A 19,225-nucleotide genomic window follows, 5' to 3' on the forward strand; every position below is an offset into this window, starting at 1 on the left:
GATCATTTCCTTCAGGTTCCTCTTTTAACTTTGTTAGCGGAGCTTGTACCTGTGTGGTTTGTGCAGAGCAAACCAGGCAGTTCTTTTTATTTTTCCCAGGGCTTGCAGTGTATCTAATAGAGGATTTTTCCAGCCTCTTGAGTAAAACTGGACCCATCTGTGAACCACACTGAATATCCTGTGGCACAAAGTCAGCAACGGAGCTTTTATCTGGCGAGAGACACAGAAACAGGTAAAGGGTACTCTTGTTCTGTTCCAGTGGTTACAAACCATATAGGGCTGGTGTCAAAATCTGCTTGTCTTCTGCATAAAGCTGTTAGTTTGTGAACGCCAATGTCAGGCAGCTACCCTAGGGTTTGATACATATGCAGATTGTACTTTTCCACTGATTATGTACTTTGCTGGAGAATGTGTGATATGTACTGCTGCAAAACACCCCCTAGTGATACTACTATCTTCTTAATGGGAGGGTAGAGGGAACAGTCAGACTCTTCTGAGGAATGCATAGGAAATGGACAAGGGGCAATTTTCAAAAGCTGCAAGAAGGGGTAGATATTATTAAAATTTATTGACAGCTAAGATGTTGAAACATTGGAAAGAATTGCTCAGGGCACCTGTAAAATGTTTGTCTCAGAGATACTAAAAACAACCAGACGAAGAATCAAAATGCCCTGACCTCACTTCAAATTTGGCCCTGCTTTGAACAGGTCAAAAAATGACTTCTATTATTTCCTTTCTGCCTAAACTGTTTTGATTAACACCTGATAGTTATATCATAGAATTATTCCTATAATAAATTTCATCATAAAAAGCACTTTCAGTTCTAAAGTTTCTGTATACAGAACGCATCCTATGGATGCACTGTATTAATGACAACACTGCATCTGTGTGAATTGATTCACAGACTTCAACTGGTTCCCTCGAACAGTGTAGTTGACTTCAAAACACTAGTAAGATACCAATACATGCGTGTGTCAGATTATACAACTTCCCTTAGAAGTCATTCTCTGTAAAGCATGGCATGAATAATGAGCAATTCAAAAAAAGTACACAATAATACTCAACCAAAACCAAATTTGCTGGGATCTCACTCCTGTTTGATTTCAACCATATGAAGCCGGAATACATTACTTACAATATTCAGAAACAGTATTACTGAAGTGGGAATTCAAAGTGTAGATATATGAAGTAAGACAGCAGCTATGACTGGTATAGCAGCAATGAGGGATACTAATTGGTTAAAATGAGTTAAAATTTATGGATAGCAATATATTTATGAAAATTGCTGTATCTCAAAGAAAAAAAGACTCAGAAGTGTTTCTCCAGATTTACTGGCTTTTGATCTATAAGAAGCTGCCTTTTAAGCAGATTGTTTGCATAACTTAAGTGGCAAAATTCCCATTAAGTATATTCTTAATTTAAAAAGCTATAACATGTGCCCCCCTTTCAAATTTGACAGAATTCATGCACTTGAATTACTTTCTGAAGGAATAAGCACATTGGAAAATGAAATCTAAAAGTCAGACTTTTAATTTTGTTCTCAGTGAGTTTGCCTCAGCAGTTTGCAACTTTAAAACTTCATTTGTAAACAATGTAAGTATTTACAGGTTTTAGTTCCACTTGAACAAACTTACTATACAAGTTGTGTACTGAATCTTGCAGGGATGGAATTTTATTCACAGCAGCCAGTACAGTGCTGTGGTTTGGATTTATTACCAAAACAATCCTGGTAACACACCAATAGTTTAACTGTTGCTGAACAGTGTTTATATAGTGTCAAGGCTTTCTGTTTCTCACGCTGCCCTGCTAGCAAATATGCTGGGGTGCACCAGAAGGTGGGAGGAGACACAGCCAGGACAGCTGACCCCAACTGACCAAAGGGATATTTCTCATCATATGACGTCTTCCTTGGCGCCAGACGGTCAGGGAGAGGAGGAGGAAGTGAAACCATTTGAGATTACAGCATTTGTCTTCTCAAGCAACTGTTACAAAAAATGGAGCTCTGCCTTCCTGGACATGACTAAACATCTGCCTGTTGATGCAAAGTAGTGATTGTATTCCTTATTTTGCTTTGTTTGCATGCACTGCTTAGCTTCACTTAGTTAACTGTCTTTACCTCAACCCACAATTTTTCTCACTTTTGCCCTTTCACTTCTCTCTCCCATGCAGCTGGCAGGAGTGAGTGGCTGTGTGGGGCTTAGCTGCTGGCAGGGGTTAACCCACAAGAAGTTGACACCGTATTGTGATTTGTAGTAGGAGAAAATTCACTTGGTATGACCTAAGGCTTCCTCAGTTAGGAGCAAAATGCAAACAGGTTATGGTGCGTTTGATATGAGATGTGACAATATTACTGCTGATTTTTCAGATAGTTTTGAGTGTACTGGTAGTTTGGAGCACATCTTGTGGATTTCAGTCAGTTCCTTAGCTTTATGTATATGTAGGAGGCATTCATGCATGCTGTTTTAGAAGTCTGTGGTTTTAAGGGGGTTTGGCATTTTTTGTTTTGTTGTACTTTTTTTTTTTGGTGTTGTCAGCATCCTCTGCATATCTCTGTGTAACTGATTTACCAATATCTTTGTACTGAAACCCACTAGGTACCATTTGGAGCTTTGGTTGCACTCCTGTAAATCAGTATCTCTTATGTGAATTCTCAGAATCAGTAAATTTGTCAGATTATTCATAGATCTTGCACTTCAGCATGACTGTTCATCCTTATGTCTGACAAGAAATTCATACAGGATTCTTTAAAAGAAAGATTTGAGGATGTTTAGAAGATGGAATTCTACCCACCTTCTTTTTCTGGCATCCTGCTGATACTTAATTCTGTGGAAGGAGTGAAAGGAATTGAGGAAAGCAGAATAACATATGCCTTTTTAGAGCATGCTTGGGTGACAGTCATGAACAGAAGGAGAATGAGAACAAGACCTGAATTCTACTAAATGACATCATCATAGTAGAATTGACCAAGAAAAAGTAGACACTGAAATATTAAGCGTGTTTCTGATTTAGGACAAGAAGGATGTAAATTTCAGTCTATGAGTTTTAAAACTTATTGTAAGTCAGTTTAAGGTTACTTGCCTGAAATGAGTAGGAAAGCAATATTTGAAGGCATTGTGACTTAAATAGTGGAATACAACCTTTAAAAGCTATAACCGTAAACAAAACTACTACTTTCTGTCAGGGCACATAAAATGAAATTTAGTCCATGTTCATTTCTCTTAAATATTCTTTTTGCATAGTCTAAAGTTATATTATTAAGGTATTACACTGTTTCCCTTTTGACTTAAAATATTTACATTGCCGCTTGGTGGCCTCCTTTGACCTGGTAATTTTACATACTTTTTCTTCATAGGTGTGCAATTCAAACCTTTATATATAATCTTCCTGTACATACAGGACCAGTGTATCCCCTTTTGCAGCCAAATGTGTGTATGCTGTGTCATTTGCTGTTCTTGGGGGCCTGAATTTGTCATTGTTGAGGTGGTCAGACTTGAGAGCTCTTCAGTAACAACAGAACTGAAGTGGATGACTTTTCTCCCCATTCTTCCTTGCTCATCCTTGATGTTTTAATGTTTCTCACCCCTTCCCAGTCAAAACAAGCAGAGGATCTCATCTACTACCAGCATAGTTTAACTTTTTTTTAGGACTGGTACTGATTTTACCAGGCTTCTTTCTTGCTTATCCTTAGTTTGTATTTTCCAGATTTTTACTTGCAGACGATTTTCTGTATCCTTGTTGTGAAATTGTATCTCAAGTCTCTATTCCTTTGTGGTTCCATATTATTTGTATAATTAGCTGACTTACAAAATCCTTGTATGTTATGGCTGGCTGTGCTATTTTAGTGTATTTATGTCCGGGTTCAAGGCAAGCAAACATTGCTTGCATTGTGTTTAGTATACTTTTGCTCATAGAGGTCTTCTGCCTTGGCGTGTGTCCTGTCAGTGACAGGATGGAAACTCAGTTCCCTGATTCTGAACCCACAGTGTCAAGCACTGCTGGTTCAAGGCTAGGTACTGGTTTTCTTGCAAAGTCCATGTAGTTCTTTTGTAGTTGTACGGCTTCAGATAGCTCCAGGATCTTCTGTCACAAACTACAAGATATACTGCAAGCTATAACAGAAAGACAACGAGTTAATACATAGGTAATGATTAAAGGCTAAAAGAACAAAGTTCCCATACCAGTAATTGACTGTCCTCTAAAATTATCATGGTAGAATCAGGGTTTCTGCATCTGTTCCTGACCTTAGTGGCTGTTGATTCTCTAAAGTAGTATGTCCGTTCACTGCTTGGTACCCATTCATTTTTTTTGTTTTTTTAGGTACTTTTGCTGTGATTTCTTAACTTTTGGTTGGTTTGGTTGGTTTGTTTTTAATAAAGATTCGAAATTAGCTGCAGGTTTGTGGTGTTCTGGGTATTATAATTCCGGTGATATGGGTGAACATTGTACATGCTTACCCTAAATTACATAGATGAGAAATGTTGCATGCTTATTTCTCTACACAGAACACAGTTTTCTGACAATTCCTGCTGAAACAGATGCAGAAAAACAATAATATATCAATGTCTGGTGTCATAGATCCTAGAGTCATTAACTACTAATTGGTTCCACATATAAGTAGTTACTGCTATTGTTAAAACAATATCCTGTCGCCATTGTGGGGGCCTCTTCAATCTCCATTCCAGTGGGACAGGCCACAGTGGCTGTAACCCCATTTCTTACAGTGCCTTTCCAAATTTTTTATGTACTATCAGTAATGCTGCTTAGCTTCTGTGCAGTGACTGATAGATCTCTTCAGGCAATAGAAATGCAGGATGTGCATGTGCTGTTTTACAGTCATATCTATGCCTCCTGCATAATACCTTTGCCTTCATTTCTCCTAAAATCAGAGTTCTATCCCATTTCAGCAGTTGAAACTTGAGCTGTCCTACACACAGACTGGCCCATAATTTCTGTGTTGGTGTTTATTGTTCATAGAATCTCCAATGCTATTAGTAGTTTAACAATTTTAACACCGTTTTCCAGTTCCAGTATTTTTATTTCTATGAAACTAATAATTTTGCTACTTCTATCCACATTCTAATTCCCATATGACATTGTGAAATCTTACATAAATTACATTCAAAGGTGTATTTATGTACATATATTTACTCCATGGGTTTCGAATGTTGCATATTATGGAATCACAGAATGGCTGAGGTTGAAAGGGACCTCTGGAGATCATCTAGTCCAATGAACCTGCTAAAGCAGGTTCACCCAGAGCAAGTCTCACACGAATGTGTCCAGGTGGGTTTTGAATGTCTCCAGAGAAGGAGACTCCACAACCTCTCTGGACAGCCTTGTTCCAGTGTTCTGGCACCCTCAAAGTAGAGAAGTTTCTCCTCATATTCAGATAGAACCTCCTATGTTTCAGTCTGTGCCTGTTGCCCCTCATAATGTAACTGGGCACCACTGAGAAGACTTTGGTTCCATTTTCTTGATACCCACCCTTGGGATATTTATAAGCATTGATAAGATCCCCTCTCAGCCTTCTCTAGGCTGAACAGACACAACTCTCTGTCTTTCCTCATAAGGAAGATATTTCAGACCCCTAATCATCTTTGTAGCCCTCCACTGGACTGCTTCCAGTAATTCCTTGTCATCCTTAAACTGGGGAGCCCGGAGCTGGAGCCAGTACTCTGGGTACAGCCTCATCAGGACAGGGTAGAGGGAGAGGAGAACCTCCTTTTGACCTGCTGGACATACTTTTCCTCATGCACCCCAGGCACCATTGGCCTTCTTCGCCACAAGAACATTGCTAGTTCATGGTCAACCTGTTGTCCACCAGGACACCCAGGTCTGTCTCACCACAGCTGCCTTCCAGCAGGTCAACCCCTAATCTTCACTGGTGCATGGGGTTATTCCTCCACAGGTGCAGGACCCTACACTTGCCTTTGTTTAATTTTATTAGGTTCTTCTCTGCCCAGTCCTCTAGCCTGTCCAGGTGTCACTGAATGGCAGCACAGCCTTCTAGTGTGTCACCCCTTCCAGTTTGGTATCATCAGCAAACTTGCTGAGGGTGCACTTAGTCTCTTCATTCATTGATTGACAGGTTGAACAGGACTGAACGGAATACTGACTCCTGGGGAACTCCACTAACCACAGGCCTCCTCCAGTCAGACTCTGCACCATTGATCATAACCCTCTGAGCTCTGCCATCCAACCAGTTCTCGATCCATTTCACTGTCCACTCACCCAGTCTGCACTTCCTGAGCTTACCTGTGAGGATGTTGTGAGAGATGGCGTCAAAAGCCTTGTTGAAGTCAAGGTAGACAGCGTCCACTGCTCTCCCTTCATCTACCCAGCCAGTCATACCATCATGGTAGGCTATGAGGTGGGTCAAACATTATTTCCCCTTGGTGAATCCATGTTGACTACTCCTGATATAATATACCCCAATTTTGGTAACTTATTTCTACATCAATCATGTCCAAAATTCCAGTTGCAACTTCGGCTCCCTCTAAAATGGTTTTCCTGAACCTTCTTGCTATGTTGTACTCAATCACATGGAATCTGTTTCTGGGCCAATGCTACAAAGGTCTCTTTAATAAGAGGTGTATATCTGTTCTGCCTTGGAAAAGTCAAAGTCAATGCTTTGTTCACAGTAATAGGCATTCCATCCATTTGCTGCCAGTGAGCAGTGTCTTGTAGTCCCAAAACTGTGAATTGTCTCTCAACTGGAATCTTTGGTTTAAAAAGTTAAATAACAGCAGCACCAAAGCTCTGTGAACTAAACTTGTGACCTTTTCTTTTTTTGGGTTGTGGGTTGTTTGTTTTTTTGGTTTTTTTTTTGTTTGTTTCAGTTTCTGGTTCTCTTCTGTCTTTCGTACTTGGTTTAACTGTCTCTGATGTTTTCCACTCTTATTTCCGTTGATGAGGTTGTTCAGGTTCTACCACAATGGTTGTAGGTTATTTTGAATTTTAGCCAAGTGAATAGAAATAAAATGTCCTAGTTAAATTTGGATGTTGCTACAAGCCCCTATAACACATTCCCTTAAAGCCAGAGGCAGTGGTTAAAATCACAAGAACCTAGGTGCTGTTCTTTCGCCTTCACATTTGTCTCCCATAGTTTCAAGGTGGTGGAGACATGTATCCATTGTTTTTGTGGTCTTTGGTAGAAAAGAGCTTTCCATGGGCACTAGAGGTAGGGCCTGTTATGAACAAAAAGCAGGGAGCTTGCTCCTCCCTTGTGACATAATAAATATTCACAATTTTGAACCTAAGGTGATTATTAATATACAATTATTGGTAAAAATAAAACCATGCAAACCTCATTCAGACAAAGCCTCACGATTAGTTAATGCTGATTCTTTTAACAGCCTTTCGGCTGGTGATGATTCTAATAAGACTTCCCATATACCTTACTGTTGAATTTTAATAGCAACCTCTGTAACATAACATTCTTGCTTTTTGTTAACTTATTTACCTTCCCATAATTAACATTGAAATTGGAACCACTTAAGCATTTTTCCATTCTGGAGTTTTACTTGATGTGTATAAGGTTGAGCATTTTATAAATATTGGAGCTAGTCCATCCCGTTTACGGTTTAGATTATATACTTGCGTGGGAAATAAGGAAGATTACTTTGCATCCTCCTTGCCATTCTGCAGAGCAGTGGTTTGGTCTTGTTTGTTTATCCACGCACTGAGCATTCCTTCCCATTTGAGTTGTGTCATAGCATTGACCTCTTTCTAGTGTTTAGGTAGGGTCTGTTCTTTGGTTAAAGCATGAGGCAGTCTTTTTTCCGCCAGGCATAGATCTAAATCACGTGAACTTGTGAGAAGCTGCTGTGGCTCACAGGTCATTCAAATGGCAAGCTGATGGGACATCCCAAGCTTTTCTGTAACTTTTCACCATTTTGCCTAATTCTATTTTTATAGTCCCATTGGGTCACTCAATTTACCTTGAACTGGGAGTTCCCAGCAATATGGAACCTTTCTTTTCTTCCCAGGCCTCCACATAATTCCTTGTTGATTTTCCCTGCAAAATATATTCCTTGCTTTGTATCAATTTATTGGTTTAAATCTCATCTGGAAACCCAACATTAGATGCCTGCACTGTGGTAGACTTTCTTTACTGGAACTACCTCAACCCATTTTGTCAGTTGATTTAGTATTAGCAAACAATGCTTAATTCCCCTTTATGTGGTAGGTGGGATTAAGGTGGGACCACATGTGGTTTAGTGGAGTCTATTTTTAACCTAGCCTGTAGTTCATTAATTCTCTAATGATTTAAGTTCTTTTTCTCTTAGTGGTGATATTCAGGTGGTACAGGAATGGCACCTCCCTTTCGTCATTTCCATGTTACAACATGGCTAGGTTTTTGATACCTTGCTTTGGAGGTTTTGATTTGTTTTCAAACTGGGTGTGTCTTCAAGTGATAAGTGTGCTGGGACCACCACAACCTTGGCAAGGTCATTAGCTTGACTATTCCAGTAATGCTGATTCTGTGTTTTTCCTTTTGCTATGCTTTTACATGACCTGCATTTTTTTACCTCTCTTCTTCTTTCAACTATGTTCAGGATTTCCTTTCCATGATTCACAGGCTACCAGATTTCCATTCTGTGTTGGCAGGTCATCTTTACTCTGTGTCGGTAACCAAATAGTTACAGCTTGATGTATCCGGTCTGAAACTATGTATAAAACCAGATCATTTCCTTCAGGTTCCTCTCTTAACTTTGTTAGCGGAGCTTGTACCTGTGTGGCTTGTGCAGAGCAAACCAGGCAGTTCTTTTTATTTTTCCCAGGGCTTGCAGTGTATCTAATAGAGGATTTTTCCAGCCTCTTGAGTAAAACTGGACCCATCTGTGAACCACACTGAATATCCTGTGGCACAAAGTCAGCAACGGAGCTTTTATCTGGCGAGAGACACAGAAACAGGTAAAGGGTACTTTTGTTCTGTTCCAGTGGTTACAAACCATATAGGGCTGGTGTCTGCTTGTCTTCTGCATAAAGCTGTTAGTTTGTGAACGCCAATGTCAGGCAGCTACCCTAGGGTTTGATACATATGCAGATTGTACTTTTCCACTGATTATGTACTTTACTGGAGTATGTGTGATATGTACTACTGCAAAACACCCCCTAGTGATACTACCAAAGCTCATTGCCTAGGCTAATGCTAAACCCGGATTTTAATATGGAGTAGAGTTCTTTCCCACTGACCTTGAAAGTCGCAAAGCAAAGGCTGTGACTTATTTCATCTTATTGCTCTGTTCTTGAAACAGCACGGTCCAAAGGTCTAGATGAGTAGCAGCCAGCGGATCACAATACAGCTTATAGGAATCTGGGCATCTTATGGCTGGGGTTTGAACTAGTGCAGTTTCACCTCAGTTCTTTCTTTGTTCTCTCTGTTCTTTCTGTTCTTATTTGTGAAATGTCTTTACTTATTTGATTAGTGTTTTTCCAATTTCTGCGAATGTAAGGATATTCTCATAGAAATGTAAGTAATTTCAAAAGTGAGTCTAATACAATTATTACTGTAGGGACATGGACTCTCATAGTCAGTTCTACTCTTTGGTGATCCCACTATCACTCTTCCTTCCTGATCTAAAACTATTTCTGAATATTTCACTTCAGATTGTACTAACTGAATTTTGTCTTTATTAGCTTTAAAGCCTGTGTTTTGTGTAAGACTGGTTACTTATTTGGTATATTCCTGGACATTTTGATGGTAATTTCATCCACATGTGATACATTTGATTTTGAGGTACAGGGATAAAACAATATTCTTTCCCTCGTAGGCTAATACTTGTTTTTACCAGCTTTCCTCTGCTAGTGGAATTGCAAAGAAAGTATTGGCTAAGTCAATACCAAAAAATCCAAATGAGATGTTCTAATTAGTGCTACAAGAATTGTAGGCATCTTTCCAGCACAAACAACCTGAGAGGTGGTTACCTTATTGAAGTGTTAAAAATATCCACTTTTAGGCTTTTTCCTTTGCTTTTAACCCTGGAAAAATGTTAAAATTATAGGTCTCTGTACTATAACCTTGCTTTCCAGTAAACTTGTTGATGGTGGGTTGGAGTCCTTCCTCTGCTTCTTGCAGTTGTTGGTATTGTTTTTTTTGGGAAGGAGGATCTTGACCTTACACAACTTCTATTTTTCCACATTTTAACTTACAGACACACAAAACTTGAGGAAATTGTGTTACCCAAATATCCACTGTTTTTACTTCCTCCGGATTCTTAGTAACAAAGCATCAATGACTTGCAGGAATCACTCCACCCTCACCCTCCTACTGGTCAGTCCCAATTCCAAAAACATCCGTAGCAAAATCTGCAGCTAATCCATTTTGTTTCAGCAAGGCTATGCCAATAATTCCCTGCTGTTTATAAGAGGGATCCTCCCATTCCTACACTCAGAAGGAACTCCTGAACTTGGCAGCTATTTAACTGCAGGCATAGATATTGAAACAGGTGCTAAAACATCCTTTCATGCATATAATACAAGTTTCAGCATTTTTCCAGTTTCTTGAGTTTGAGCTGGAACAAATAGTCGTTGAACAGTGTTTATGGACACTGTGGTATCGATTAACACCTTAGCACTAGTGGTAGTTAATGTTCTTTACCTGGCCGCTCAGCACTAATATTGTTACTGGCCATTTGCATTGGTTATGTTGTAATCTTACCACTAGGGCAGAGGCAGGTAGGCACAGGAGTGTCCCTAGTCTTTATTTTTGAGAGGGAAAGATGGTGCCTGAGGGCTTCACTGAGGAGGACCTGCTATGTTCTGTAGATTTTGTTCATCCTCCTTGTCTTTTTTCATTAGCTTGACAAAAGAAGCCAGTAGGGGAATTATGGATTTTATATAATTTTCTTATATATTTACCTCTTTTTCTCAAATTTGCTTTCTTGCAGCTGTATTGGTGTTCACTAGAGGATGTTTTTATCATGTTCTCCGAGGATGTTTTGCAGTTACTGTTACCACCTCTTTTTTATACGATGAACTAAATCCACACTGGGGACTGTTTTCCCTTTTCTGTTCCTTTTGATCTTGATTTTTAAATGGAGACTGTGGGTCCTTTATGACCATATTTCTGAAAATTACAGTATGTGCAGACCTGTCAGATCCATGGGACTGAGATTTCCTTGCATTCCTTCTTACCTTCATTACCTTGCTCATTTGTTGAAGCTGAATTTGCAGCTCCTCCCATTTTATTTCTACTTGATTCACAGGGCCCAGAATTACTCTTGATGGCTTAACCCTCGTACCAAGGCTACTTTAAAGGCACTGTGGTTCTATTAACTCAAACAAATCCATCTCTCGATGCCAGTCCCAACAATTTTTCCAGGATTAATATTATTTTATATCTTATAATATTCTTTTAGTGGAATAACCTGCTAGCCAAAACTTCTTTTGGTGCTCAGATAGCTGTTCTTGAGACATCTACCTACTAAATTTCTTACAGGAGTTTCTTCTTGCAGTGTAGCTAACAACCATACTCTACTCTGAGGCTGGGTTTTTAAGGGCTGTGCAATCTTTACTAGTTAAGGAAAGCTAATCCTCAAGGCTTGCAAGCCTGATTTTACAAGTGTCTGAATTCAGTGGCCTCAAGGTTTAAGCAGTTTCTCTTGCTTGGTCTGCAGTCAGGTCAGCTATTTTTGTTATCTCGCAAGTTTTAGGAGCAACACAACCAATCAGGAGTAGCCAGTGCTGTGTTCTTTTTTTACCACTGTTTTGATAGTTTCCATCTTACTGGATCATAGAAACCTATTTTGCTCTCAAATTGTCATGAGTTTTCAGATTAGTTGAGGACTGAGTTTCCCATATATCCCTGTTTTATTTTGGATAGAGAAATTTTAACAAATTCATTATGTATAGTTGACAGTTGTGTCCTGGGTGACTGCTGTTGAAGTAAAAGGGCTCTCTGAGTGTGCAGACATCTATCTGTACAGAATAGTAGCTTTCAGGATCTGTCTTCAAGTTAGTAAATGGTTCACTGCAAAAACTATAATGTAAACCTAGCAACTGGAAACTGAGGACCTACTCTCAAAAACCTTTAGATTAGTATTATATACCCAGGTCAAGAGAGAGACAAAAATCTGACTTTTTATCATCATCTAGATCAAAGTTGGTGTACAACAGAGGGTTTAGTTACACTTGCTGTTGTTCCCGCTCACATTTTGCTGGTATGGACGATATATATATACATATTTATTTATTTTTTCTGTTGTTTACCCCTTTCTTTTCCCATATATAGTCATATAAATACACATGAAGAAGATAAGGGGTTTTTCATAGGTGAACAATGTCATTATTGCTTTCCTCTATTTCCTGTCACAGTTTAACATTAATATATGACTCACCTGATATGGCATGTCAATCAACTCCTTATCTGTTGTGAAGAGATCAGTTTACCATTATCAGAATAAGCCATCACTATTAATGTTGTGTAAGCACGAAGGATGTTTTGATCCCTACCCTAGCAGTGGCACATAAACAGGAGGTTAAAATGTTTATGGGTGACATCTTACTATGAAATCTTGGAGTAAGCATTATTCTGCCTCTCTTCACCCTCTTGTGAACCAGAGGAAATTGTCAGGGTTCACCGGAAGAAGGTAAACTCAGTAACAATTTAAGTGTGATCGCCCAATCTAACTCTCAGTATATGAAAAAAACATATGTCTTCATGATGCTGTAGACTTATCTTCATTTTTAGGCCTTACAAAAGCAAGCACATATACTTTTCTTGGGTGACCTACCACTCTTAAATATTTCAGTCTATCAGAAGTATGAATATAGGTGGAAATCAATTAGGGAAGCAGGTAGTAATTGTGTCTTGTGATGTGACACATCACACTAGTATTCAGGAGGTGTATTTGTCACAGATATGTTTGGGACAAGATGAAGTACCACATTTCAAAGAATTTTTTTTTTTCTTGTAAACATGTAATTTCATATACACATTAGATTTGCACTACCAAATGGTGTGTGAGAAATTATTTCTGGTCATGTCACGTAGGCATCTTACTTTGGTAATGTGTTGCCAAAACGTTCCATAGGTAACCTGGGCCAATAGATTTGTCTTCTTCATGGGCACCATACCATTTAGAACCAGTTTTCTTTATGTAATTTGGCCTTGTTCTGGTTATGCATTCTTATAACTACCAATTCAATGGACCTTTTCATGAGCTGATTGCCAACCATGAGTAATCACCAGAGAAATCATCTGTCTTCTTTAGGATGTGAGATAACCTAGCAATATATCTGTCCCAAGACACTATGGAAAATGCTAGAGTGCCTTCTGCAAATAGCTCATTACATGGAATTGCTACCATATCATGGATAGATACAAGGCTTTTTTTGTACACCAGAAAGTCCCAAGATGCTCAGCAGAGGTAGTTTAAAACAGATCCATTCTCTAAACCCAGCTCTGCTTCATAGTATTGACCATACAGGGAACCTCAGAGGATGCTCTCATTGAGGAATCTCTGTAGTATTTACTAAGCATACCTTGCCCACAGGGGGACCTGTAGATCCTCAGGATGTGGGCCTTAGGATATCTTATTTCTATGGGAACAACATTCCTAGTGTGCTAGGTGCAGACACTGAATAGAAGATATAGGCCTTACAGTAGCAGGTATCTCTGTTTGACTAAGTGCTCAAATGAGGTTATGAGACTTGCTTCCTCAAACATTTTTCCATACTGACAAACTCACTTGTTCTCAGTGAATGGTGATGTGGAAAACAGGGCTGTTCTGAACATTTTGTTCAGTCAGGATAAGTTGTTAGTCATTCACTACTTGTTGCTCAATATAAGAAGAAATAAAGTAATTATTTTTAGTGTCATGACCCTTGCACAGGTCATATGTCATTTTAGGCAAGCAGAATGTAAACTGGGCACAGGTAGTGACTCAGCATTGAGTCAGAAAGGAGGAAGCCTAGAGTTCAAATGGTGAGGAAATTGGAATATAAACAGTTATCTCTGATGGTGCTGAAACACTGTCCCAAGGCTCATGCATCAACGGTCCTGTGAACACGACCATTTTGTGGATCCACTTCTGAGTCTGTCTGGCTCTGACCTACAGCCTCTATCTCCCATTCTGTCTGGAATGTAGACAAGAAATCACATAATTTCACAGTCCATGCAGGGAAGGGAGCATTGGGGAAGACCCCCAGTTTCCTCATTACTGAAATACTTTGTATTGGTTATTTTTACTGTTTGTTGGACAGGAAGATCTCTACTAATATTACTCTATGTGTTTGGCCATGCTTAGCACTTCTTACATTTTTTTCATTCATGTTGCTGTTTAGTATGTTATGTCACTTTTATATAAAGTTTATGCTTAGAAATGAGTAAGAAATAAACAAAAAACCCATGAAATTTAGATGTTTGAGGCAGAAGTCTAATAAACTCAAGTTTCAGTGGGAAATATATGGGAAAAGGTGGTTTTGCCCTTGATATGGATAATACGTGGGAGTAGAGCAATAAACCTCTTTGGAATCAGAATATATTTTAATGATCTTATGAGGTAGTGGTGTGTCAGGACTGGAGTGAGTTTCAATAGAAAAGAAAGAGCAAAATGGTATTTTGAATAGGTGAGAAATTAGTTTTAGTTTAGAATGCTCATATAAATTTAAGTAAAATAATAATGTTATTGTAGTATAGATATTAATGAAATTATATCAAGCACTATAATACTGTACCCTACAGTGGCTGCTTAATAAATATATGAAGAAGTTGCTGTGAAGATAAGACAGTTAAGAAATGTTCTTTAGGAGTTTTTCTAGGATTGGCACTCATTTAGATTTTTACATAGCAGAGTTGTCAATGAGAGAGAATGTTTTACTCACTTGGGAAGACAATTTTCTATCCTTTAGAAAGCATGAAACATATAGGATAAAGCAGATCAACTATCAAAAGCTGATGTCTAAATGCTATGCAGCTGTCCTTTTCTGAGTGATATTTGACCAATTATAAGATTAATGAACCCCTATGGAATGAGGAAAGTTGGGAGTTAAGGGAAAATACGGATAACAAGAAAACAAAGCATCTGGTTTGGGTCAATAGAATGACTACAGCTAATTGCCTCTTCAGGAAATGCAGCCATGATGTAGCTGGCCACAATATACAGAAATGTGATGTTCTTGTTGCTGAAGTGCTACATAGTGAGAGAGTTAATTCCTCCAGTCTCCTTAGAACTATTTCTTGCAAAGTGATCCCTTCCAGGCACATCTTGATATCACAAATAGAATCTCCCAGGTGGATCTACCTGGACTGTCAGGGATGCATTGGCACTGTGGCATGTGAAGCAGAGTTGTGGCATGTGAAGCAGAGTTGTGGCATGTGGTAGGATGTTTCTGGAAGCAGAAGTGATTGGTAAGAGGAAGCATTACACCCAGTGTCCATGGGTACAGCTATATAAAAGGTTTGGAGCTTGAGAGCAAGTGTGATATGCGCTGTATGCAATTGCCCATAGAACCACGTTTACCTTACAGAATACAATCATTTGTTTTACAGTAAACATCAAAAAGAAACAAAGGAATTTTACTCTGGTCGAAGACTAACATTCAGAATATGGTCATAGTGCCATAATTTATCTCTTATGAGATAAATTGAATGAAGTGATTATTTTTAGTCATTTCACTAGAATAACAACATCCAATATACAAGGTTAAGTAAAATAAGTATACTTCCAAACTGCTACAGCACAAGGAAGTCAAATTAGTTATAGAAATTAAAAAATCTGCCTCTTTTTGAAATAAATTCCAGTTTGGGACTACTTTCCTCAACAGAAAGCAGCAAAACAGTTTGAGTCCAGAGGACAGCAGTGTCAAAGATGAATAGCACAAAGTCTATCCAGAAAGTTATAGGAACTGAGGGGGTTTTGTTTAGAGAGGACAGACAACACTTGTGAAAGCAGTATTAAGATTTCAAAAGTACTGTGAAGTGGAATGAAAGAAGTTGTTCTTCATATTTGCTGTGGATAGGGAAGGGGTAATAAGTATAACCTATCTCAAGGGCAGTACAGGTTAGGCATCAGAAAAACTTCCTAACAGTTCAGATACTCTGAAAATCTCTGCCTAGTTTGTTTTTGTTTTTGTTTTTTTTGGAAACTGCCAACTTAATTTCATTCTATGAAAGATTACCCACCTAGTTGACCAAGGGAAGCCTGTTGACATGATCTTTTTGGATTTCAGTAAACCCTTTGATACTGTCTCTCACAGTATCCTCCTGGACAAGATGTCCAGCATCCAGCTGGGTAAACACACAGTGCAGTGGGTGAGCTGACAGGCCGGGCTCAAAGGGTTCTGGTAAATGGGGTTATGTTGGGCTGGCAACCACTCACCATTAGTGTCGCAGATATCCATCTTAAGGCCAGCGCTCTTCAATGTCTTTATAAATGACTTCGACTCTGGATGTGAGGGATTGCTTAGTAAGTTCACTGATGATGCAAAATTGGGAGAAGCTGTCAACACTCTTGAGGGCAGAGAGGCCCTGCAGAGGGCTCTGGACAAATTGGAGACCTGGGCAGTCATCAACTGCATGAAGTTTAACAAGGGCAAGTGCCAGATTTTGCACGTGGGACATGACAACCCTGGCTGTACATACAGACTGGGGGACGAGATGCTGGAAAGCAGCTCTGCAGAGAGGGATCTGGGGGTTCTGGTTGGCAGCAAGTTGAATGTGAGAAATAGAAATATTTATAAAATGCAATTTTAAATAGTGTTGTAGAATAGTATTAGTCAATATGAATAGCTCTGATTTCTGTATAACTTATACTGTTATGTACTGAAATGTAAATACTTGCGCTTGTAAACTCCTTCCCCTCCTCAGGAGTTCAACTGTCTGTAATCCAAGACACAGCTGCATAACCCTCTCTCAGACTTGTGAGGAAATTGCTGAATTCTGAGTAAGAACTCCAAAAAAGTTGATAGAGTGGACTTTCCCACTTTCCTGTGAGAAAAGGTACTCGAAGGTAAAGGGGCCCAAGATAGCTGGTTAGCATTCAGTGACTGCGTCTTCCAAGCTCAAGATCAGAGCATCCCGACACCTAGGAAGTCAAGGAAGGGAGCCAGGAGACCTGCTTGGTTAAACATGGAACTGCTGGGTAAGCTCAAGTGGAAGAGGAGAGTTTACAGACCATGGAAGGAGGGGCTGGCCACTTGGCAAGAATATAAGGCTGTTGTCAGAGGATGTAAGGTGGCAACTAGGAAAGCTAAGGCCTCCTTAGAATTAAACCTTGTGAGAGGGATCAAGGACAACAGAAATAGCTTCAAATACATGGCAAATAAAACTAACACCAGAGGCAATGTAGGCCCAGTGATGAATGGGGTGGGTGCCCTGGTGACAGAAGATACAGAGAAGGCAGAGTTACTGAATGCCTTCTTTGTCTCTGCCTACACTGCTGGAGGCTGTCCTGGGGAACCCTGTACCGCTGAGGCCCCAGAGGAAGTCAGGACAATGGAGGAGTCTGCCTTGGTTGATGAGGACTGGGTTAGGGAGCAATTAAGCAATCTGGATATCCATAAATCCATGAGTCCGGATGGGATGCACCCACGGGTGCTGAGGAAGCTGGATGAAGTCATTGCCAGACCACTCTCCATCATCTTTGCCAAGTCGTGGGAAATGGGAGAGGTGCCTGAGGGCTGGAGGAAAGCAAATACCACTCCAGTCTTCAAAAAGGGCAAGAAGGAGGACCCAGGTAACTATAGACTAGTCAGCCTCACCTCCATCCCTGGAAAGGTGACAGAACAACTTATCCTTGGTGCCATCTCAAGGCATGTCAAGGATAAGAGGGTCATTTGGGGCAGTCAGCATGGCTTCAGCAAGGGAAAGTTGTGCCTGACCAATCTCATAGCCTTTTATGAGTACATAACCAGGTGGACAGATGATGGCAAAGCAGTCGATGTGGTCTGTCTTGATTTCAGTAAAGCATTTGACACAGTCTCCCACAGCATCCTCACTGCTAAACTGAGGAAGTAGTAGTAGTGGACTAGTGAGGTGGACTGGGAACTGGTTGAAGGACAGAAGCCAGAGAGTTGTGGTCAATGGGGCAGAGTCTAGTTGAAGGCCTCTATCTAGTGGAGTCCCTCAAGGGTCGGTACTGGGACCAGTACTTTTCGATATATTAATCAGTGACTTGGATGAGGGAATAGAGTGCACTGTCAGTAAGTTTGCTGATGACATCAAGCTGGGAGGAGTGGCTGACACGCCAGAAAGGCTGTGCTGCCATCCAGCGAGACCTGGACGGGCTGGAGAGTTGGGCGGGGAAAAAATTAATGAAATATAACAAGGACAAGTGTAGAGTATTGCATCTGGGTAGGAACAACCCCAGGTTCCAGTATAAGTTGGGGAACAACCTGTTAGAGAGCAGTGTAGGGGAAAGGGACCTGAGGATCCTGGTGGACAGCAGGATGACCATGAGCCAGCACTGTGCCATTGAGGCCTGGAAGGCCAATGGCATCCTGGGGTGTGTTAGAAGGGGGATGGTTAGTAGGTCGAGAGAGGTTGTGTCTCCTTCTCTGCAGACATTCAAAACCCGCATGGACACATTCCTCTGTAGCCTCATCTAGGTGTTCCTGTTCCAGCAGGGGGATTGGACTAGATGATGTTTTGAGGTCCCTTCCAATCCCTAACATTCTGTGACTCTGTGATTCTGTGAAGTTAAAACCCAGAAGTCTTCTTGTTAACTGCTGTGGATAGAAGTCTAAACAAATATCTCAGGACGACTTTTCATAAACAGATAATACTTATATTTATTAATCCTTTATATTTTGTTTGACAGACAATGGTAAACTACCCTTTCTAAAGTAATCCTCACTCTGATAAGACTCTTTGTATTCCGAAAACACTGTAAATGTACTCAATTTTATAAAAATTTTGAGATTACAGGTAAGCATGACCAAAAGGAGCAAAAATTATCTCTTCTGGTTAATTATCAGAATGAGTAAGTTTTGTTTTAGTAAAGTTACAGGAGACATACAGAGAAATTAATGCAAATTTTCTTGTCTTCTAGAATAGGAATTTTTATTTAACTTTTCGTAAATTTTACTACTGTAAAGGTGTTGATCATATCTAGTTTACTGTATGCATTGAAATAACAGCTAAGAAGTGCAATTAATTTATTTTAAATGTTTTAAATATTTGTTTTTATTTAATTGAAGTAATTCCTATAGATACTGATAAAAACAATATATTTCACGATTTTGAAGAGTTTATAATCTGAGCATACGTTCACAAATCAGA

At 39.7% G+C, this 19,225-nt stretch overlaps 1 protein-coding gene across 7 annotated transcripts in view; it reads left to right on the plus strand.

Annotated features, from left to right (window-relative positions):
* The window catches only part of ABCB1 (ATP binding cassette subfamily B member 1), a 71,407-nt gene that overhangs the window by 4,740 nt on the left and 47,442 nt on the right, over nucleotides 1–19,225 (plus strand). For 4 of the 7 annotated variants that reach the window (XM_071805175.1, XM_071805172.1, XM_065830106.2 and 1 more), the window contains exons 1-2: nucleotides 6,110–6,370; nucleotides 8,784–8,916. The exons of 1 other annotated variant lie outside the window; for it this stretch is intronic. The gene's annotated coding sequence lies outside the window, so the exon portion shown is untranslated. Of the gene's footprint in view, nucleotides 1–65; nucleotides 233–6,109; nucleotides 6,371–8,727; nucleotides 8,917–19,225 lie in introns of those variants that run through there. 2 more of the 7 variants (XM_071805173.1, XM_065830104.2) reach the window with 2 other exon arrangements.

The sequence above is a fragment of the Patagioenas fasciata genome, chromosome 2 (genome assembly GCF_037038585.1).
Source record: "Patagioenas fasciata isolate bPatFas1 chromosome 2, bPatFas1.hap1, whole genome shotgun sequence".
In the NCBI taxonomy this organism is placed as follows: Eukaryota; Metazoa; Chordata; class Aves; order Columbiformes; family Columbidae; genus Patagioenas; species Patagioenas fasciata.